Below are 24,246 nucleotides of genomic sequence, written 5' to 3'. Positions count from 1 at the left end.
ACTCAAAATTTCATGCAGGGTTTGAGTTTCATCGATTTCGTATTCCGCTGGACGACCCCGAGTTTTCAATCCAACAAATTCCGTTTATGTTAAGAGTTTCGTTTCATTTGAGTATATTGTAAAAGTAGTCAAGTAAATACATGTTTACGCAGGGCGAGACTGACTAATTTTATTTTTAAAGACTTTTAACGTTATAGTTTTGATAAATAATGAAGGCAATGCGATCTGAATTAGTCGCCCCTGCCCGCATACGCTTTCGTGGAAAAGGTTTTCCGTTTGATCCGATTTGAAGGAAACTGAAAATTGCAAAGTTTCACTTCCCTCGCGGCGAGGCCAGGCAACGAGCTGTATCCATTTGAGTGTCCGATTACTTGGGGAACAATAGTACTCTGTAGGAGCCCGACTGTACAAAAGTCCACATGTGTAGCAGGAGTCACTGCACTGGGTCCAACGTTTGTTCCATAAGACCATAAGACATAGGAGCAGAAGTAAGGCCATTCGGCCCATCGAGTCCACTCCGCCATTCAATCATGGCTGATGGGCATTTCAACTCCACTTACCCCCGCATTCTCCCCGTAGCCCTTAATTCCTTGTGACTGGGATGTGTTCCCTTGCAGACGGCTAGAGCCAACTATTGAAACAACGGCGTGCTGACCAGGATGTTTCTTTAAGCAAAAGAGTAACGTGGGAAGTCGGGACAAAACCTACTTGTAAAGTTTCTGCACATTGTGACCTTTCTCCCGCATCACGGGAGGAGTTGGGGGGGAGGGGGCACGAGCCTGGGCACAGTTGGCAGATTTCAAGCAGTGAAAAATATGTATATCCGAGATGGTCATCCTAAATCATAATTTTTAATTGTCTACTGTAACTTTTTATCACTGATCTGGCATTCAAATAGGCTTTAGTACCACAGAGTTAATAAGTTGTAAAGCGTGCAAGTTTGCAGGCATACTTACTTTCAACAACACAATAATGCATTTGCTTTCAACTGTTAAACTGTTTTGCTGTTCTTGCTGGTGACCAGATTGTCTACAACTCTCCTCAATCACTTCTTTTAACACACTAACCACTCCAAGTCTAAATAAAACATGTAATGAATCATTTGATTTAATTTATTATTATCACTTACTCAAGATACTGATAAGTATTGGTGTTCTTGAATCTGTTGGTACGTGTTTTCAAACTTTTACCTTCCCAATGGAAGAGTATAACTGGAATGGGAGGAGTCTTTGATTATGTTGGCCACTTTCCTGCTGCAACGGGAGGTATAGACTGAGTCAATGGAAGAAGGACTGGTTTTCATGATGAATTGGGATGTGTTCATAACTCACTAATTTCTTGTGATCTTGGGCATTGCAGTTGCCATACCAAGTTGTGACAATCCATATAAGATGCTTTCTATGATGCATCTGCAAAAATTAAGACATACTGAATTTCCTTAGCATTGAGGAAGTAGAGGCTTTGCAGTGCTTTCTTGACTGTAGCATAGATGTGAATGGACCAGGAAAGATTAGTGATATTTACTCCAAAACTTGAAGCTCTTGACTACCTCCACCTCACCATCGATGCAGACGGGTGTGTCCTCTGCTCTGCTTCCTGAAGTCAGTGACCAGCTCCTTTGAGGGAGAGGTTGTCTTGCCACTAAACGGTCCATCTTTTCTCTGTACTTTCTTATCATTTGTAGCTTTGCCCACTGTCTTAATTGAAATCAACAGTATAGAAGGAACAATTTTGTTATGGGATGCGATTAATATTACAAGGTAAAAACTACGGTTTCTATTTCATTATGGTCATCCAAAGTTGCAAATAACCAGACCCAAATTGATCATTCAGTTTACTGTTGATTCAAACGCAGAGCGAAATTATCTGCTGTATCAGTGGGAAACTTTGAAGGTGAGCATCTCATTAGGTGAAATGGTGGTGTACTCAAACTTCGCCAGCTTTTTGTCTCTGCCAAAATCAGTCTGTGCAGGAAAGTCTATGATCAACCTTCCCACTAAGTGCACTGTATCTTAGTCTGTGGTCCTAACACTGCAGGATTGCTCTCTGGTTGCAGTCAAGGCCTCATCTCTGGCATTACTGTTAGTGAGAGGAGCTAACAGGTCCTGTTGGGGTGGCGGTGGGGATAGGATGGGGAGTATTTTCTAATACACATATTAATACCAGGCCAGTGCTGACTCGCATGTGATTTGTCAGGCTTTCCCTGAAGAGGCAATGTTGCGTTTCCTGACTGATCTATTGGCTCCTGATATCCTCAATGTTTAATATGGTTTTGCCAACCGTTACTGTAAATGATATGTATATACTGTTAGACTGGTACTTTGTTTCAAACCGGAATCTTACAGAAATAGATCCATTCTTTTCAAAACTTAAACTGAAGTTTCCAGGTATCCAAGGCTGCAAGACTTGCTATTATTTTATAATAATGATTTATGATTCAGCCTTGTGAAGACTGATTTATCTGAAGATGTGTGGTCTTGGTCTTCGCTGTTCCTGTTTGTTCACTAATGGAGCTGGAACTTCATTGTTTTCTGTTTTCTTCATGAACTTTGGCTTGATAGTCATGTACCAACCTGGACCAGGGACTTTCCAGATCCTGTCAGATCTTTAAGTCTATATGAACGCTGGCCATGACGTAGGTACTTGTCAGAATATGGTAAGTTTTATTTGAAATGGAGGGGCTGTCTGTATTATTTTGGTTGTAGAGCCTCAGGGTAGTTGTCGTCTCAATGAATTGTCAGCAGCAATTGAATTGTCTTTATTTAGTTCCGCTCCATGACCACATGGGCTTGCAGAAGATTGGCGTCACCTGATCAACTGTATTGGGTGCTAGTGTCATATAGTTGTCAGTAATTTCTGAGTGGCCTTTGGATTTTGGACATGAGTTGGAAAGTGTGATTAAGGTAGGGAGCCTGTATCCTGGAGACTTGAGTGGTAACAGAAACCTTAATGCAGTAATGCTGCATTTTGGCAGTATCATCTTGCCAATGCAAGCTTCTGTGGCCGTTAATTCCAGTTTGATAAGTGAAATTTTAACCAGCAGAAACCAGAGTGATTCAATTTTTATTCTGAAACTCTTAGTTTGTTCATCAGATAATATCTCAGATACCTAAAATAGAAGTAATTCATTATTTTATTTGGGAAAAGTAATTGTTACACTTTGTCTCAGCTGAATCACACAGATTTATTAACCTGCCAATTAACTGCACATTTTTATATCTATTTAAAAGATGAAGTGCCTTTGTGTTCTGGGAACTATGTTAATTTACAACTTAAGATTTAGGTACTGGTTATCTCTTGTCTGTGCTGTTTTAATATCTAAAAATCTAGAAATCTTCAGCTGCAAGTACATTGTTTGGTTCATGCTGAAACCTTATTTCAGTCACTGAAACCAACAGAATCTTGTTTTGTAAGGCATCAGGTTTGTTACAGCATAGATACATGCAGTGATTGTAAGCATATATTTGTACTGTAATAGACTGTAATTTGTACTGTAATAGTAAAGGGAGGTCATGCCTGACAAACCTGTTGGAATTTTTTGAAGAGGTAACAAGTAGGTTAGACCAGGGAAACCCAGTGGATGTGGTCTATCTAGACTTTCAAAAGGCCTTTGATAAAGTGCCACACGGGAGGCTGCTGAGCAAGGTGAGGGCCCATGGTGTTCGAGGTGAGCTGCTGGGATGGATTGAGGATTGGCTGTCTAACAGAAGGCAGAGAGTTGGGATAAAAGGTTCTTTTTCAGAATGGCAGCCGGTGACGAGCGGTGTCCCGCAGAGTTCGGTGCTGGGGCCACAGCTGTTCGCATTATATATTAATGATTTGGATGAGGGAACCGGGGGCATTCTAGCGAAGTTTGCCGATGATACGAAGTTAGGTGGACAGGCAGGTAGTACTGAGGAAGTGGGGAGGCTACAGAAGGATCTAGACAGGTTGGGAGAGTGGTCCAGGAAATGGCTGATGGAATTTAACGTGAGCAAGTACGAGGTCTTGCACTTTGGCAAAAAGAATAAAAGCATGGACTACTTTCTAAATGGTGAGAAAATTAATAAAGCCAAAGCACAAAGGGTTCTGGGAGTGCTAGTCGAGGATTCTCTAAAGGTAAACATGCAGGTTGAGTCTGTGATTAAGAAAGCGAATGCAATGTTGTCTCTTATCTCAAGAGGGTTGGAATATAAAAGCAGAGATGTACTACTAAGACTTTATAAAGCTCTGGTTAGGCCCCATTTGGAGTACTGTGTCCAGTTTTGGTCCCCACACCTCAGGAAGGACATACTGGCACTGGAACGTGTCCAGCGGAGATTCACACGGATGATCCCTGGAATGACAGGTCTAGCATATGAGGAACGGCTGAGGATACTGGGATTGTATTCATTGGAGTTTAGAAGATTAAGGGGAGATCTAATAGAGACGTACAAAATAATACATGGCTTGGCAAAGGTGGATGCTAGGAAATTGTTTCCGTTAGACGAGGAGACTAGGACCCGTGGACACAGCCTTAGAATTAGAGGGGGTCATTTCAGAACAGAAATGTGGAGACATTTCTTCAACCAAAGAGTGGTGGGCCTGTGGAATTCATTGCCACGGAGTGCAGTGGAAGCCGGGACGCTAAATGTCTTCAAGGCCGAGATTGATAGATTCTTGTTGTCTAGAGGAATTAAGGGCTACGGGGAGAACGCTGGTAAGTGGAGCTGAAATGCGCATCAGCCATGATTGAATGGCGGAGTGGACTCGATGGGCCGAATGGCCTTACTTCCACTCCTATGTCTTATGGTCTTATGACTGTTTGGGACGTTTGCAACCTTGTCCTCAAAAGCTATTCTATTCTATAAAGGCAAAAGTGTGCTAAACAAGTTGGAATAAAATAACTCATTGTGCATTAGAGCACCAAGTTGCAGGAGCTTGTTGTAGGGATTACTACCAGGAAAGTGAACAGTTTTATTTCCTGCAGCCAGAATGAATTTATGATTTAATCATACTGTCATATAGCATGGAAACAGACCCTTCAGTCTGACCAGTCCACACCAACCATGTTCCCAAATTAAACTAATCCCACCTGCCTGCACTTGGCCGTATCCCTCCAAACAGGTCTTATTCAGGTACTTATCCAAATGTCTTTTAAATGTAACAATCCTTCCTACCAAAACAGGGCAAAATAAGTACTTGAGCAATTTATAGATTAATTGAAAATGTTGAACTGAAATGGCTTTTGTGCATTATTTAGGATGTTGATGAGTAGTTGTCCTCTCCAGGTGAGTAGAATGTTTGCAACCTTAAAACCAGATTCCTCTTGAAGGATTTCCACTTAGTTTGGGAAAAAAAAAGTTTACACCAATCTTTAGAATCAGTGTGGAGCAGATTTCACTTCACATTGGTCAATATACAGTCCAATGATGTGCAGGTTAGGTGGATTGGCCATGCTAAATTGTACCATAATTTCCAGGGGCATGCAAGTTAGGTGGATTAGGCATGGTAAATGTGGGGTTACAGGGATAGGGATTAGATGCTCTTCGGAAGATTGGTGCAGACTCAATGGGCCAAATGGCCTCAATTGCAGTACAGGGATTCTGTGAAATCTAGTGACCCAAGTCTGGAAGTATACTAGGTTTTCTGGAAGAGAGAGTCTATCATTGTGCTTTCGAGTGCAGCTGAATCGTACAAGGTTTACAGAAAAATGCACAATGGTATGTTCTATGTCTGTTTAGCTACCTGACAATTTATTTTATGCTAAATGTTTTTACTGCTTGGTGAATAGGAATGCATGAAGTATTTGAACATAGTTTGGCTTTCCTGCTGAACTGAGACCAACCTAAGCATCGCGTAGACTGCACAAAAAATTTCAAAAGTCGTTCACAAAATTGTAACTCTTGTAAAACTTGCTCTTTAATGTCTCTTTAGCAAAAACATTAATAAGCTGTTGTGTATCATTAAGTGGCTTAGTGCAGCATGAGCAACATTATGATAGATAACAGGTAAATTGTAGTTAGTTATGGTACAATTTAAGAGAAAAGAGATATGAAAGTTCACTTGCATAGAATTCTTTTGATTATATAGTGTTTAAAATTCGGAAAACTTAATTGAAGTTGTAGTTAAGGGGTCAAGAGCAAGTGACCACATGTCAAACAAAAAAAATGCATTTTCTAGAACTTTTGCAAAAACACAGGCTATCCCAAAGCTGCCTTTTACAACCAATAAAACACCTTTTTTACTGAAGTAGCTATTGTACCACAGCAAATTCCACACACTTTGAATGCAGCATGTTCCATAGCAGTATCTAAATAGGAGCAAGAGTAGGCTTTTTGATTAATCAAGTCTTCTCTCCAGTGCAGTAAGATTGTGGGTGTTCCTCTGGCTGAACACTATGCTCTCTCTAATAACCATTGATGGCTTTAGAATCAATCCATTTTATTCTTGACTATTGATTGACATGACCTCTAGCACTAAGCAGTTGAGAATTCCACAGGTGCACTAAGTACAAGTTATCCTTATTGCCGTGTTAACCCATCTATACTGTATCCTCATAACGTGGCCCCTTGGGTAAGGAGACCTTTGTTGCACGCAGTACTCCAGTTGGGTGCTCCCGTCCACTCATCCTGCGGCAATGAAGGCCAGCATTTCTTTTGTCATTTTATCTGCATGTTGTACTGTATGCTTGCATTCAGTATAAAGTGTGCATTCTTTGTACATTAAAATTTCTCAAGTTATTACCATTTAAATAATACTATACTATATTTCCTACCAAAGTGGACATTTTTGTAATTATAGTAATCTGTCATTTTCCCAATCGCCCAACTTGTCTAATTCTTCCTCACCATTTGCAATTGCTCCTGGTTTTGTCTTCAACAAATATGGGAATATTTCCCTGCATTCCCTCATTCAAATCATTGACAGAGTTGTGAATAGCTGGAGTGGATCACCGCCACCGAACCCTGTGGTGCATCAATAGTCAACGCCTTCCACTCCAAAAAAGCCATTTGTTCCTACTGTTATCTGTCTGATGCCCAATTTTCTACTACTCTATTACCCGAAATTCTATCTTTATCAAAAGCTTCCTGAAAATCCAAGTACTGTACTAGGGTCTCTGATTTGTGACCATCTGATGTATGAATGAGATTCCATAAGGGATGTATTAATATTAATTTTAAAAATCTGACATAGAGTCTTGCATCGCGATTGAATGGCTATTTTATGTTGGCTTGCATTGTTCCAACTCTTACAGATTGACTTGCAAATGTACTCAAACTTCAATTTGAGGGCTGCCTTTACACTACATTGACTGGTTTTCCCTTATTTGACAAATTGCATCCTTGGCAAATCTCAGTAGGTTGGTCAAATGTGATTTCCTGGATGTAGGTTTGCTCGCTGAGCTGGAAGGTTCATTTCCAGAAGTTTCATCACCCAACTAGGTAACATCTTCAGTGTGCCTCTGGGCGAAGCACTGTTGATAATTCCTGCTTTCTATTTATATGCTTGGGTTTCTTTTCCTGTGGTGATGTCATTTCCTCTCCTTTTTCTAAGGGGGTAGTAGATGGGGTCTAACTCAGTGTGTGTGTTGATAGAGTTCCGGTTCGAATGCCATGCTTCTAGGAATTCTCGTGCGTGTCTCTGTTTGGCTTGTCCTAGAATGGATGTGGTGTCCTTTCTCCTCTGTAAACTTGAGTGGAACAACACATCCATTCTAGGTCAAGTCAGACAGAGACATATGCACTGTTCTTTTAATGAAGTTAACCAGTCTACTGCAGCCTGTTTGCCCCTCATACCATCATAGTTTCCTTTGTTTGGGTGTAGGACTCTATCATCAGATTTTTTATTTCACTTTATACCAAATGAAAAATTTGATGTTGTAGCTTCTCTTCCATAAAGGTTCTTGTGTAGCAAGATAATTATCTAACCTTTTCTCATTGCACACAATCAGATATAGGATATCGTATTCTTCTTTTAGTTTCTTAGTGTACTGATCTAAGAAAACATTGTGCATACACTTCAAGAATTCATTCTTCACCTTATTGCACATGTGGTTTGTCCAATCTCTAAGATTAAAGTTACCCATCATTACTGTAGCACCCTTACCACACACATCTTTAATTTCCTGTTTCATGCCACCACCCACCTTACCACCATTGTTTGGAAACCTGTGGATCTCACCCGCTAACTCTCTCCCATCCTGTATTTCTTAGCTTCATGCATTCTGATTCTACGTCTAGGTTTTCCATCTCACTATCTGTTCTATTGCTAGAAACATTATTCCACTTCTGTTGTTGTTTCCATCCTTTCTAAATATTGAATTACCTTTGATGCTCTCTTCTCAGGGAGGAGAAAGTGAGGACTGCAGATGCTGAGATCAGAGTTGAGCGTTGGTGCTGGAAAAGCACAGCTCCTGCTTTCTCCTACTCTGATGCTGCCTGACCTGTGTTTTTCCAGCACCACGCACTCACCTATTCACTTCTCAACCCTGGTGACCTGTCAGTTTGCACACTATGCATTTAAGGATGGTATGTTTAGATTTTATTTTTCCATATTTTCACACATTAGTTTGGCCTTGGTGATGGCCCTAACTTCCTCTGCCTTCCACTTTTGCTTTATCCTTCTGTCTTTCATTTCTAATTTTATTTCCCTTTCTCTGTCTCTCCATTCAATGTTTCCTCAAATAAAGATGTAATAATGTTTAGATAATCAGCTTAAATGTTGATTATCCATATTGTCAAGAGTGCTGGTGAGGAATGTCTTGACATCAGTGTTGACTCAGGAATGTTTATCTCAAACCAAGAAGGCAGGCATTGCATTATTTTGGCGCATCCATAATTCATGATTAGATTGAGTAGGTGGTTGAGGAAAAATAGTTGAAGGAATATGGGAGTAGGAAGGTTACATAGGTGGTGTGAACAATGTCATTGAGGATAAATGCACTAACAGGTGAATTAGACTGAAATAGTCCTGTGTTGTGACTTATACCTCTTGTAAATAAGAATTTGGGGAATATCTGGAATTGTAAGCTAGTTTCACTATTTTGGTGACTATGTGGAAAGTCAAACACCCACCTGTTTTATTAATGTCCTTTTTATTTATTTTCTACGCTAATTCCCCTGCCCCACTTCAAACAGACTTGCTTACAGGCTTTTGAAAATCCGAATCCAGCTGCGCGCTCTGTTTATATTTGTATTAGGCTGCTGCTTAAATCAATTCAAAGGCTACTGAGCAGTTTTTGTTGCAATCTTAGAGGCATCTGGTGCCAGTTTGTCTTAAAGTATCAAATCCAGCTTTAAGCATTAACATCTCTCAGTTCCACTGTTGCTTCAAGTTTTGAAACAAGAACCCACTCTTCCTGCAGCATAGCAGTCTAAACTTGTAGAGGCACAGCGAGTCAGACAGCATCGGAGGAGCAGGCAATCCTTCGTTAGTCAGAAATGTTAACTTTCCTGCTGGTCAGATGCTATCTGACTGCTGTGCATTTCCAGCTTCAAATCTATTGACTCTGCTTCCAGCATCTGCAGTCATTACTAATTCCTCGTCTAAACTCTTTTTTTTCCAATTTCTTTTACAAATAAAATATATTCTATCATTTCTGAAATGATTATGAAGCCATTTATTTTGCAGACAGTTGGAGAAAGGGAAAACTGAGGGGTGACCTTGTAGAGGTTTTTAAAATCATGAGGGACATAAATAGGGTGAATAGCCAATGCCTTTTCCCCAGGTTAGGGAAGCCCAAAACTTAAGGGCATAGTTTTTAAGGTGAGAGGGGAAAGATATAAAAAGGGCCTAAGGGGCAACTTTTGAATGCAGAGGGTGGTGTGTGCATGAAATGAGTTGCCACAGGAAGTCATAGAAGCTGGTATAACTACAGCATTTAAAAGATATCTGGATGGATACGTAAATAGGAAGGGTTTAGAAGGGCATGAATCAAATGCTGGAAAATGTGACTAGGTCAGATTTGGATGTATGATTACGGATTAGTTAGACCGAAGGGTTTACTTCTGTGCTGTATAACTCTTTAAACACTGGCCTTACCAGAAGACCTCATGTTCCACATGTGAATGAGGAAAGGAACAGCTGGTTTGATTATCATAGTAGGCAAGTTCGTATATTCATCAAAAGTTCGCATTCTCGAAATATTGCAAAATGCTTCCGAGTATTCAGGTTTTCATGATGTAAACTAACTAGCAACACAAACTAATGATGGCTTTTCCTCTGGCTTTTAGTTGGCTCATTGCTTCTATTGAATTGGCACTGGTTTATGATATTAACATTAATGTAGGTTTCAGAGGCATGGTGAATCTTAAATTGTTTTGTCACCATGACTTTTGCTCAAAATCAATTTCCAGACTTGGTTGACCTACCTAATGCTTTCACAGATGACGTGAAAGGTCATGTTAACCAGCACCAAACCAAGGTTTAATGTGAATAGTTTACGACTAGCTAAATATACTGACAAATGAATGGTATTAGAGTACATTGGATTAATTTAGTTGATTTGAATTGACTTAATGCATTGTTTGTGAAGGGTACATTACAATGCTGCTGTGACTTAGTGGGTAGTCTGTAAATATTATGATTTAGATTAAGTCACAATGCAAAGGTTTGAGCAGCAAATCTGTGAAGGTATGTTTGGGCCCTTTGATCCTGAAGAGGGAGTGGATAAATAGAAATTTGCCATGGCAAGGTGTTGGTATTGAAAGAAGAGTGGACCAGCGTCTCCCGGAGGGGATTGGTCCCTGTGGAAGGCGGGGAAGAGAATGTGTCTGGTAGCAGAAATGGCAGCTGATGATTTTCTGATCATCATATTAAGACGGATAAGTCCCCAGGGCCAGTCCAGATTCATCCTAGGTTGCTCAGCCGCTGGCGAAGATCTTTGCTTCCTCACTCTCCATGGGAATTGTGCTGGAGGATTGGAGGGAGGTGAATATTGTACCTTTTTTCAAGAAGGGGAATAAGGAAATCCCTGGCATTTACAGACCAGTCAGTCTTATGTCTGTGGTCAGCAAGGTTTTGGAAAGAATTGAGGACTGATTGAAGGCAGTCAGCATGGCTTTGTGAGGCGCAGGTCATGCCTCTCAAATATTACTGAGCTCTTTGAAGAGGTGCCAAGAGAGGTAGAATAAGGGTGAGCAGTGGATGCGGTGTATGGATTTCAGCAAGGCATTTGGTAAGGTTCTCCATGGTAGGCTCATTCATAAAGCCAGGATGTATGGGATACAGGGAGATTTGGCTCTCTGGATTCAGAATTGGTTGGCTGACAAGGCAGAGAGTGGTTGTAGATGGAAAGTATTCTGCCTGGAGGTCAGTGTTGAGTGGTGTCCCACAGGGCTGTGTTCTTTGGCGCCACCTCAGTGTAGTTTTTACAAATGACTTGGATGAGGAGGTTGAGGGATGGGTTACTAAATTTGCCAATGGCACAAAGCTTGGGTGTGCCATTGATAGCATCGAGGGCTATTGCAGACTGCAGTGTGACATAAACCGAATGTAGAGCTGGGCTGAGAAATGGCAGATGGAGTTCAACCTGGATAAGTGTGAACTTATGCATTTTGGAAGGTTGCACTTGAATGCTGAATATAGGATTAAAGACCGTATTCTTGGCAGTGTGGAGGAACAGAAGGATCTTGGTGTTCAAGTGCAAAGATCCCTCAAATTTGCTATCCAAGTGGGTAGGGTTGTTAAGAAAGCCTATGGTGCTTTGGCTTTTGTTAACAGGGGTATCAAGTTTAAGAGCTGTGAGATTTTGCTAAAGCTTTACAAGTCCCTGGTGAGACCACACTTGGAATATTGTGTCCAGTTCTGGTTGTCCCATTATAGGAAAAATACAGAGGCTTTGGAGAGAGTGCAAAGAAGATTTACCAGGATGCTGCCTGGACTGGAGGGCTTGTCCTATGAAGAAAGGTTGACTAAGCTTGGATGTCTTCTCTGGAGAGGAGGAGGAAGAGGTGACCCGATCAAGGTATACAAGGTAATGAGAGGCATGGATAGAGTCAATAGCCAGAGATTTTTCCCCAGAGCAGGATTGACTGGCATGAGGGATCATAGTTTTAAGATATTAGGAGACGTCAGAGGTAGGTTCTTTACGCAGACAGTTGTGAATGCATGGGATGCATTGCCAGCGGTGGTGGTGGAAGCAGAGTCATTAGGGACATTTAAGTGACTGCTGGACATGCACATGGACAGCAGTGAATTGTGAGGTGTGTGGGTTATGTTATTTTGTTTTAGATTAGGAATAATCTTCGGGGCAACGTCATGGGCTGAATGGACTGTTCTTTGCTGTACTGTTCTGTGTTCTATGTTCTTGATGTGGATGCTGGTGGGTGAGGACAAGGGGATCCCTATTGCTGTTGCTGGAGGGAAGAGAAAGGGTGAGGGCATAAGTGTGGGAGATGGATTGGACTCAATTGTTGACACGGCCCTCAACTGGGTCCGACCCATCACCTGCACCACTGCCCTCTCCCCGCTCTTCCATTCTGCAAAAGCGATAAGGATTGCCTTCTCCTTACCTACCATTCCATCAGCATCCAGAAGATCATCAGCTGCTTTTGCTGCCACCACTGACACTTTCCCCTCCCCTCCCTTCTGCAGGGACCATTCCCTCGAGATAGCCTGGTCCACTCTCCCTTCACTCTTAACTCTTCTCCACCCCACAGCTGCTGAAGCTGTAACACCTGACTGTTTGCCACCTCCCTCCTTCGTATCAAAGGGCCCAAACATACATTTGGTGAAGCAGCATTTTACCTGCACTTTTCACATAAGAGTCTACTGCATTTGCCTGCATGATGTGATCCCTTCTACAATGGGGAAATGAAATGTAGACTGAGTGACTGCTTCACAGAACATGTATATTGTGACTGCTAAAAAGACGAGCTTCTGGTTGCCTGCTACTTTAACAAGGTAAAAACAATGACTGCAGATGCTGGAAACCAGATTCTGGATTAGTGGTGCTGGAAGAGCACAGCAGTTCGGGCAGCATCTAAGTAGCTTCGAAATCGACGTTTTGGGCAAAAGCCCTTCATCAGGTTTGATGTACAATTAATACTTTAACTGTTTTTAGGAAATTGCTTTGCTGCTATCTATGAATTTGTTACCTAGGAGAGGGTGCACTACAGATTGGCAAGGACAATGGGATGGAAGTGTTAAATTGAGAGAGGGCTGCACAGACTAGACTTTAATTACCAAATGTAGTATTGGGGATGCATGTTTTTAAGGGCCACCTGGAAATACTGTAAGTTTTTGCACTTCTGACATTCTGGAGTTTTAAGGGCTTTGCTATGTGATTCCTTGCAGCTGAAGCCAACAGTCTAATATCTGTTGTGGTATACCTACTGTCTACAGGAAATCAAGTGACTTTGCGGAAACAGCCGAGCAAAGTTTTCAAGGATATAAGAAAAGGCTTTATTGTCTAATGTTACCCATTGTGCACTCCCCACCAAGCCACATTTCACCTGCCTGGTGTAGGGATACACAATGGATTCAGTCAGCTCCCCAGTCATGAACACTAAAAGTGAGGAAGCTAACAAGTGTGAAGAGGTGGTCTGTATACTTTTTGTCAGTAGCCCTCCTTTGGATATTAAATCATGTGAGCTTTATCTTCTCTTTCAACCATTTAAGGGATATGAAGGTTCACTGATCAAGCTAACATCAAAATGGCCAGTTGGCTTTGTTACATTTGATAGCAGAGCAAGAGCAGAAGCAGCAAAGAATGCATTAAATAGCATTCGATTTGATCCCGAAAATCCTCAGATTCTTTATTTGGAATTTGCAAAGACGAACACAAACATGGCCAAAAGCAAACTGACAGTTACACCTAACCCCACAAATATGCACCCTGCCTTGGGAGCACAATTCATTGCACTGGGCCCCATGACCTTGCAGGGACAGCACTTTTCCCTGCATCTCCAAAGGCCTAGGCCCCTATTCACTGTACACAACAGAACGGACCCCTGCCATTGCACATACTGCATTCAGCTATCCTGCTACTACAGCTGCTGCCCTTCACGCTCAGATGCACTGGTATCTTCCATCTAAAGCATCACCGCAAGAATGGAAGTCTCGTCAGTATTGTTAAGTATTTAACTGCCCTTATCCAAGAAGGCCCTAGATTGGGTTGGTATATCTGGGCAGCATGGACGGGTTGGACCGAAGGGTCTGTTTCTGTGCTGTACATCTATGACTCTAATTCAGATTTCTTCATGGAGTGATCCCTGAGGGCAGACTATATTTTGTTTTCAGTTTGGACTTTACTGATGATTTGGATAACTGGCTCGTTTCCACTCAACATGGAGGGGGTGGAGTGGTCACTAAGGTCTGTAGATTTAAGAACTTTATTAGTGAACACTTTTTTTTTCCATGTGGGAGGACCCTGGGTATCCTATCTGCTTCATGGACTAGTAATTCTTGTTCTAATCATTGCGTTGTGTGTCACAACCTGAATACGGGCTGTCAGATTCTTATGAATAAGCTGGTTGTGGAGGGTGGGTTGTCGGGGGGCGTGGACCTGACCAGGTAGTCACGGAGGGAACGGTCTTTGCGGAAGGCAGAAAGGGGGGGGAGGGAAATATATCCCTGGTTGTGAGGTCTGCTTGGAGGTGGCGGAAATGTCGGCGGATGATTTGGTTTATGCGAAGGTTGGTAGGGTGGAAGGTGAGCATTAGGGGCGTTCTGTCCTTGTTACGGTTGGAGGGGTGGGGTCTGAGGGCGGAGGTGTGGGATGTAGACGAGATGCGTTGGAGGGCATCTTTATCCACGTGGGAAGGGAAATTGCGGTCTCTAAAGAAGGAGGCCATCTGGTGTGTTCTGTGGTGGAACTGGTCCTCCTGGGAGCAGATCCGGTGGAGGCGGAGGAATTGGGAATACGGGATGGCATTTTTGCAAGAGGTAGGGTGGGAAGAGGTGTAATCCAGGTAGCTGTGGGAGTCGGTGGGTTTGTAAAAAATGTCAGTGTCAAGTTGGTCGTCAATAATGGAAATGGAGATGGCCTCCCCCACTCACCCATTGTACTCTATGCTACTTTCTCCCCACCCCCACCCTCCTCTAGCTTATCTCTCCACGCTTCAGGCTCACTGCCTTTATTCCTGATGAAGGGCTTTTGCCCGAAACGTCGATTACGAAGCTACTTGGATGCTGCCTGAACTGCTGTGCTCTGCCAGCACCACTTCTCCAGAAATTGGGGGAGGCTACATGCATGGGAAAGTGTTCCCTTTGGACTGTTGAACTCATGACCTTAAGATATAGGAGCAAAATTAGGCCATTCAGCCCTTGGGTCTGCTCTGGCATTTGATCATGGCTATGTTTCTTAACCCCATTCCCCTGCCAGTTCCCCATAACCCTTAATAGTTAAGGTCTGTCCCTGTTTGTATTAAACACACCCAAATGGCTTGGCTTCCACAACTTTCTGCGGCAGAGAGTTCCACATATTCATCACCTCTAGCTGAAGAAATTCCTTCTCACCTCATATGCAAAGTGTTATCCCTTCATTCTGAAGCTGTGCCTTCAAGTCTTAGCGTTTCCACTAGCAGGAGAGACTTTCTCCAGATCCTTTCTATACAGGTGTCTCTGTTAGTTTTAGTGAGATTCCCCCTCAATCTTCTAAAATCCATTGAATACACTTCCAGAGATTTCAACCACTCTTGTCACAAGCCCTTTATCCCCAGCATCATTCTGTAAACCTCCTCTAGACCCCTCCATTGTCAGCATATCCTTCATCAGATAATAATCCCAAAACTGCTCAATATTCCAAATGCGGTCTGACTAGAGCCGAATACAGCCTCAACGATACATGCCTTATTTTTAGGCTTCTTGAAATGAATGCTAATTGCAGTTACTACAGTGGCTCAGCAGTGAGGGTACTACAATTGGAAAAAATGTCTGAAGAATTGAAACCGGATGGGTCTTTTAGCATCAACCAAGCACCAGAAATGATGTTGATAAACCTGGCCCTGTTGATCCTGCAAAGTTGTTATATCTGGGAATTGTCCCAAAATTGGGAGAGCTGGCCTGCATACCCACCATCATTATTCCCTACGCATATCCTGTCCCAGCAGCAGGATGGAACACAATACCAATAATCTTAGGTTAACAGTCCAGGTATCCTTACCCTGTACCATCCTTACTGGAGTCGGTCACCATTCAGTAAAAAACCTGTCTGATCTAATTACTTTTCTTCTATCAGTGTTTTAAAATCATTTTTAAGGTTTGGATTTTATGTATGCATAAATCTGACCCCTTTCATCATATGACTAGAAAGTAACATTCGCACCACACAATTGTCAAGTAATGACTATCTGCAACAAGGGGGAATAGAACATAGAAGAATACAGCGCAGTACAGGCCCTTTGGCCCTTGATATTGCGCCGATCCAAGCCCACCTAACCTACACTAGCCCACTATCCTCCATATGCCTATCTAATGCCCGTTTAAATGCCCATAAAGAGGGAGAGTCCACCACTGCTACTGGCAGGGCATTCCATGAACTCACGACTCGCTGAGTAAAGAATCTACCCCTAACATCTGTCCTATACCTACCACCCCTTAATTTAAAGCTATGCCCCCTCGTAATAGCTGACTCCATACGTGGAAAAAGGTTCTCATGGTCAACCCTATCTAAACCCCTAATCATCTTGTACACCTCTATCAAGTCACCCCTAAACCTTCTTTTCTCCAATGAAAACAGCCCCAAGTGCCTCAGCCTTTCCTCAGACGATCTTCCTACCATACCAGGCAACATCCTGGTAAACCTCCTCTGCACCCGTTCCAGTGCCTCCACATCCTTCCTATAGTATGGCGACCAAAACTGCACACAATACTCCAGATGCGGCCGCACCAGAGTCTTATACAACTGCAACATGACCTCAGGACTCCGGAACTCAATTCCTCTCCCAATAAAAGCCAGTACGCCATATGCCTCCTTCACTGCAGTATTTACCTGGGTGGCAACTTTCAAAGATCTGTGTACATGGACACCAAGATCTCTCTGGTCATCCACACTACCAAGTATCCGATCATTAGCCCAGTACCCCATCTTTTTGTTACTCTTACCAAAGTGAATCACCTCACACTTAGCTACATTGAACTCCATTTGCCACCTTTCTGCCCAGCTCTGCAGCTTATCTATATCCCGCTGTAGCCTGACACATCCTTCCTCGCTGTCAACAACTCCACTGACTTTCGTAGCATCCGCAAAGTTGCTCACCCAACCTTCTAGCCCCTCCTTGAGGTCATTTATAAAAATGAAAAACAGCAATGGTCCCAAGACAGATCCTTGGGGAACACCGCTAGTAACTGCACTCCAACTTGAACCTTTACCATCAACTACTACCCTCTGTCTTCTTCCAGCCAGCCAATTCCTAATCCAAACCTCCAACTCACCCTCAATGCCATACCTCCGTATTTTTTGCAGTAGCCTACCATAGGGCACCTTATCAAACGCCTTACAAAATCCATATACACCACATCTACCGCTTTCCCCTCGTCCACCTCCTTAGTCACCTTCTCGAAGAATTCAATAAGGTTTGTGAGGCACGACCTGCCCTTCACAAAACCATGCTGACTATCCCTGATCACATTATTCCTATCCAGATGTTCATAAATCCTATCCCTTACAAGACTTTGCCCACAACAGAAGTGAGACTCACCGGCCTATAGTTACTAGGGTTATCCCTACTCCCCTTCTTGAACAAGGGAACCACATTTGCTATCCTCCAGTCTTCTGGCACTACTCCTGTAGACGACGAGGACAGAAAAATCAAGGCCAATGGCTCTGCAATCTCTTCCCTTGCTTCCCAGAGAATCCTGGGATAAATGCCATCAGGCCCAGGGGACTTACCTATTTTCACCCTTTCCAGAATTTCCAACACTACTTCCCTACATACCTCAAAGACGTCCATTCTAATTAATTGTGACTCCGTATTCACATCGGCGACCAATGTCCTGTTCCTGAGCGAATACTGACCAAAAGTATTCATTCAGTATCTCCCCAATCTCTTCAGCCTCCACACACAACTTCCCACTACTATCCTTGACTGGACCTATTCCTACCCTAGTCATTCTTTTATTCCTGACATACCTATAGAAATTCCTGACATACCTATAGAATTCCTGACATACCTATCGATTTTTTTCAAACTGGATCTCCATTAACAAAAGTGGACGTCATTTACCAGCCTCTCAGAAAAAGAACCAGAAGTGATATCACCCACCAGAGCACTAAGACACACGGAGATAGCAAGTGGGGTACAACACCAGCGCTTCATCAGAGGCCCACTGATGTTACCTCACATGGCGATGAAATGTCTGAGAACAAATCTACCAGCTCACTGTCCAAAGCCCCAAGGGAGGGATGCTTCCGCATCTGTCAGAAATTCACCTGAACCTTTACCAGTGTCATCTACTGCATCTGTTACAGTGTGTGGTCTCAGGAGACAGGACGCTGCCTTGCGGATCATTTCAGAACATCTCTGGGGCACCCACCAGCCCCGTGGCTGAACACTTCAACTCCCCCTTCTACTTTGTCAAGGGCATGCAGGTCCTGGGCCGCCTCCACCACCAAACCGTTACACCTGATGCCTGGAGGAAGAACGTCTCCTATTCTGCCTTGGGACTCTGCAGCCACACACATGCCCCCCTCCCCCCAGTCGACACCGCCGTCCAGACACATCCATCACTGTCCCCTTTGACCTGTCACCTTCTCCCTCACCTCATCCATCTATTGCTTTCCCAGCTACCTTCCAATCCCAAACCCTACGCCCCCCCCTCCAGTTTATATCTCAGGCCCGACCTACAAGTCTCATTCCTGATGAAGGGCTTATGCCCGAAACATTGATTCTCCTGCTCCTCGATGCTGCCTGATCTGCTGTGCTTTTCTAGCACTACACTTTTGACACTGAAATCTGTATCCACTTGAGTCACTGAAGACTGGTGAACCGTTCGATTTAGCAAAATACCCTGAAGACTGAATTCAGGATAACGCAGCTAATTTGAAGCCTCACACTGGAACATCACTCCAGATTATAGTTTGGATTTGACTCATTTGGAATCAGTTGACTGATGCTCACTGTGGTAATGGAGGAAATCATACATCAGACTGGAGACCTATGACCTCAAGGATGGCGCTGGGTCCACTACTTTTCGTCATTTATATCAATGATTTGGATGTGAACATAAGAGGTATACTTCGTAAGTTTACAGATGACACCAAAATTGGAGGTGTAGTGGACAGTAAAGAAGGTTACCTCAGTACAATGGCATTTTGATCAGATGGGCCAATGGGCTGAGGAGTGGCAGATGGAGTTTAATTTAGATAAATGTGAGCTGCTGCATTTTGGAAAAGCAAATCAGAGCAGGATGTATACTCTTAATGGTAAGGTCTTGAGTGTTGCTGTACAGAGACACCTTCGAGTGCAGGTTCATAGTTCCTTGGATGTAGAGTTGTAGGTAGATAGGATAGTGAAGAAGGCATTTGGTATGCTTTCCTTTTAATGGTCAGAGTATTGAATATAGGAGTTGGGAGGTCATGTTGCAGCTGTACAGGACATTGGTTAGTCCACTTTTGGAATATTGCGTGCAATTCTGGTCTCCTTTCAGAAAGATGTTGAAAGGATTCAGAAAAGGTTTATAAGGATATTGCTAGGATTTGAGCTGTAGAGGCTGAATAGGCTGGGACTATTTTCCCTGGAGTGTTGGAGGCTAAGGAGTGACCTTAGAGGTTTATAAAATAAGGAGGCATGGATAGGATAAATAGGCAAAGTCTTTTCCCTGGGGTCGGGGAGTCTCGAACTAGAGGGCATAGGTTTCGGGTGAGAGGGGGAAGATGTAAAAAGGGACCTGAGGGGCAATCTTTTCACACAGGGTGGTGAGTGTATGGAATGAGCTACCAGAGAAAGTAGTGGAGGGTGGTACAATTACAACATTAAAAAGGCATCTGAATGGGTATATGAAAACGAAGGGTTTAGAGGGACATGGCCCAACGCTGGCAAATGGGACTAGATTAGGTTAGGATGTCTGGTTTGCATGAACGAGTTGGACCGAAGGGTCTGTTTCCATGCTGTACATCTCTACGACTCTGTGACTATGACATGCACAGCTCAACGTGAGAATCAGGAAGTTGATGATGTCGATTTGTACATTCAAACCTTACCAAGACAGTCTTGTTTTCAAATAGTGTGTTCTAATTTCTGTTTTTCTGCTGATTGTGATTGATTGTCTTTTACTCCCCAGTTAACACGAAAGCTGATATAGTTTACTCACAAGTAACTGAGTGGGAGAAAAGTTAAGGGAGGTCCAAATAAAAGCCTAATAGACATTTTAAAAATTGTAGGCAATCTCTGACTACATAATCAAGCAAAATCTAAATCTCAAACACTGATGGACACATTAACTGTAAAGGAACACCCACGTTTAAGGTGCCACTTTTCTATTTAATCCTCCTCTGAATGCTAACAATTGAATTTATTTTCCTTTCCCTCCATCTGACTCCAACCCCTGAACCAACTATTATAGCTGAAAATGTTGTCCATAATGTCAGTCAAATCAGTGGAATAAGTGGAAAGTTTAAAGTTGCCCTGGAACAAAGTACAGGTATATGGCCGTAAGATCTATCGACCTACATGTATCATGTCTTTCTCACAGATGTTCGAAATTTTGAGTTATTTTTAGTATCCTGCTAGAGGGTATTGTCTGACTTTGTTTCACAAAGTAACTAAACATTCTGGATATTGACTGTCATTTTGGTTAATCATCCTGCCTACAGGCAATTTGGTAGAAGTTGAGACCATTATCCTCTTATGCCAAGTTCTTTTTTTAAATTTCCCTGAATTGCTTCTCTTTTGTTTTAGGTGGGGAGGTTAAGCTTTCTGCTGCTACATTTCAAAGCACAGCATAAATTTGAGCGAGGGTAGTGACACCAGTTGAACAAGTTTGACTGTATTGTGCGTCATACTATTTCCTTCCTTTTGAAAAAGACTGTTTGCAAGTTGTTACGAGTCTTTGACAAACAACATGTGGACAAGGACTATTGAAGTGCAAAAAATGCAGCCAACTCTGTGATATCTAATTTGTGCAGTAGTTGAGCAGATATCAATCATCTTTTAGTCTTAAATCTGATTTTCATGGGTGACCTATTGATGACAATGTACTCTATTTCTACTCATTAAAACCAAGTTAATTTTGTTGACTGATTTGAATTATGCACTGTGGCCTTTTGTAAATGGGGAAGCTGGGGAAACAGATCTTTAAGATGGAGTATTTCATCTCCACTCCATTAGAAAATTAACTTTGTACACATTAAGTCCAGGGCTTTTGATGCCTTAGGCTAAATTAATTTTGAGGGGAGGCACCTTTTTGAAGTTGGGGTGGGAATTGTAAAAGAGTGTGGCTGGCCTATACCACCTTCCCACTCGCGCTGAAACTGTCCCATTTCACAGGGGTGTGGAGTCCTCGGGTGGTCTGATTGTCCTTTGGGCATATTGAAGATAGTGTGAAAAATTAACGGTTACTTAAATATATCCTATGACCCTGGCTGTAAGATTACCTTCAGCAGAAGGAGGCCCAAGTCTGGCTTTCCTCTAAACTAATGGCTTAATGCAGATATTTGTGTCTGAGGAATGTAAAATGTTTGCAAAATAGTGACAATAAATGTCTGGATTCTTCAATTCTGCATTATTCATGCCCAATTTCTTATGATACTCAATATCTAATGTGGCAATGCTAAACTAAAATACCCTGATGTGGAGGTGCCAGTGTTGGACTAGGATGGACAAAATTAAAAATCACATGACACCAGGTTTATTTGGAAGCTTGCTGGAATATAACCTGGTGTCATGTGATTTTCTTTAACTAACTAAAATACCCTGTTTGGAACAAACATTCATTCTCAGCAGTCAGTCCAGGTTCTGTTGGGACTACATAGAGGTGTACAGCACAGAAACAGATCCTTCGGTCCAACCCTTCCATGCCGACCAGATATCCCAACCCAGTTTAGTCCCACCTGCCAGGACCTGGCCCATATCCCTTCAAACCCTTTCTATTTGTGTGCCCATTCAGATGCCTTTTAAATATTGCAATTGTACCAACCTCCTCCACTTCTTCTTACAGCTCATTCCATACACGTACCACCCTCTGCATGAAAACGTTGTCCCTTAGGTATCTTTTATATCTTTCTCCTCTCACCCTAAACCTATGCCCTCTAGTTGTGGACCCCATTCCCCACCCCGCAGGCGTGCACACAGAGAGGCAGGCATCTCCAGGAAGAGACTTTGTGTATTTATTCTGTCCATGCCCCTCATTTTATAAACCTTTAAGGTCACCCTTCAGCCTCCGATGCTCCAGGGAAAACAACCCTAGCCTATTCAACCTCTCCCAATAGCTTAAATCCTTGACCCCTGGCAACATCCTTGTAGATCTTTTCTGAACCCTTTCAAGTTTCACGAAATCTTTCTGATAGGAAGGAGATCAGAATTGCACGCAATATTCCAACAGTGGTCTAATCAATGTCCTGTACAGCCACAATATGACCTCCCAACTCTTGTACTCAATACTCTGACCAAAAAACGAAAGCATACCAAACGCCACCTTCACTATCCTATCTACCTGTGACTCTAATTAGTTTGGATTGGGGAGCATTTCAATTTTTAAAGTAAAGTATAGTAAGGCTTTTAGTTTCTAGTCAGGTCGCTCTTGTTTTCTCTTTTCTTAAATATGAAATTAAATACAGGGTTACCCCTGTATCCGGGAATTAATTTACGCGGTTTCAGCTACCTGTGGCTTACTGTGCCGTGAACGTATAGAGAACCAGGCACTAGGAGGCTGCTGGGAAGGTTAATTTTCCACTGAATGCATGGGTTCGCTCATATCTGCAGTTTCGGGCTTCGGCAATAGATCCTGTGGGGGGGGGTTATAGAGAAACGAACAACAATAAAGTGTAAAGAGTAGGAATACAAGAGTGATTAATAAATCGAACAAAATACCATGGAGATGCAGATTGATGTGTTGTTACTACAGAGTTTGCAGCTCAAGCAGCTTTAGATCTGAGTTGCAGACATCAGGCCATGTCAGGGAGGGGTAAAGTTCCCTGACAGAAGGCAGTTATCCAAAATTGGTGTGAGATCAGGGACAAGAGGGAAATGTTCACTTGAAGTTGCAGACCCTCTGATATTCTGTGTGTGGTGATTGACATTGGCGTGCCTGTCATGTCTTCCATCTCATTTTTGGAGGCCTGGTCTGCTGGTAAGAAAACCCAAAGGGAATGCTGCAAGTCCTGTTTAAAGCAGGTCTCGCCAGTACAGGAGCTAATCAAGGAGCCTCAGGTTATACAATTGTCCCAACAGTTGAGGTTTGACAATGTGATAGAATGACTTGGAGGTGCCAGTGTTGGACTGGAGTGGGCAAAGTTAAAAATCATACAACGCCAGGTTACAGTCCTGCAGGTTTATTTGGAAGCACTAGCTTTTGGAGCGCCATTCCATCAGGTGGTCTGATGAAGGAGCTGCACTCCAAAAGGTAGTGCTTCCAAATAAACTTGTCAGACTGTAATGTGGTGTTGTGACCTTAACTTAAATGTGTTGGAAGTCACATTTGTTCAAACCATTATTTCAGTTTCGCTCCCCAAACAATGCCCAGAGACACAGTATAGTTTTACCTCCTTCACCTTTATTCCGGGCCCTGGAGAGAGAGAGAGAACGATTGCCCATGTGAGTAGGGACATGAATTCATGGTCTTCTCTGGAAGAGCAGTTTCTTAATTTATATAGTCATTTTACAGAGAGGAGCATCCAGACAAGGCAACATACATATTGATTAGGTGACTGTCACAATCAGAGAGTGTCAGTAGTAAAGACTAAGCCATGTGCAGTTACACAATGAATAACTGGCTTCACATAATGAATACTTCTCACCTTGTTAAACTGACCTTACAGACTGTTTCTGATATTGTTAAATGGCTCTACATAATGCTTTTCCACCTTTTTAACCCATTCTCCAGCCCCCATTGTTCACTGCAAGTTCTTATCTGATCGGAGTCATGCTCAGCTGATCATCTTATTTCACAAAACTCAGAACTTAACTCTTTCCCCGCCTGCTTATACGCTATACACACTCAGTAGAGTTCATTAACCTGACTGTTAGGGCTTTTGCTTTGTATTGTAGTAATTTTTATTCCTTGTTTGATAGTATTCTTGAGTCTGAACCTAAAGAATTGTCTTGCTGTTAATATTCTCTTTGAAGAAATAGTTCAGAAGTTTGCTAACCCATTGTTGGTGCCCCTGTACCTATCTTTGTGAGAACA

The 24,246-nt window shown here is 42.6% G+C and overlaps 1 protein-coding gene and 1 pseudogene across 1 annotated transcript in view; both read left to right on the top strand.

Moving 5' to 3' along the window:
* Window positions 1-24,246, top strand: part of yap1 (Yes1 associated transcriptional regulator) — a 130,615-nt gene that overhangs the window by 1,527 nt on the left and 104,842 nt on the right.
* LOC140481680 (RNA-binding protein with multiple splicing 2 pseudogene) lies at window positions 13,362-14,253 on the top strand (annotated as a pseudogene).

The sequence above is a fragment of the Chiloscyllium punctatum genome, chromosome 9 (assembly GCF_047496795.1).
Source record: "Chiloscyllium punctatum isolate Juve2018m chromosome 9, sChiPun1.3, whole genome shotgun sequence".
NCBI lineage: Eukaryota > Metazoa > Chordata > Chondrichthyes > Orectolobiformes > Hemiscylliidae > Chiloscyllium > Chiloscyllium punctatum.
This window is presented reverse-complemented; position numbering and strand designations above follow the sequence as displayed.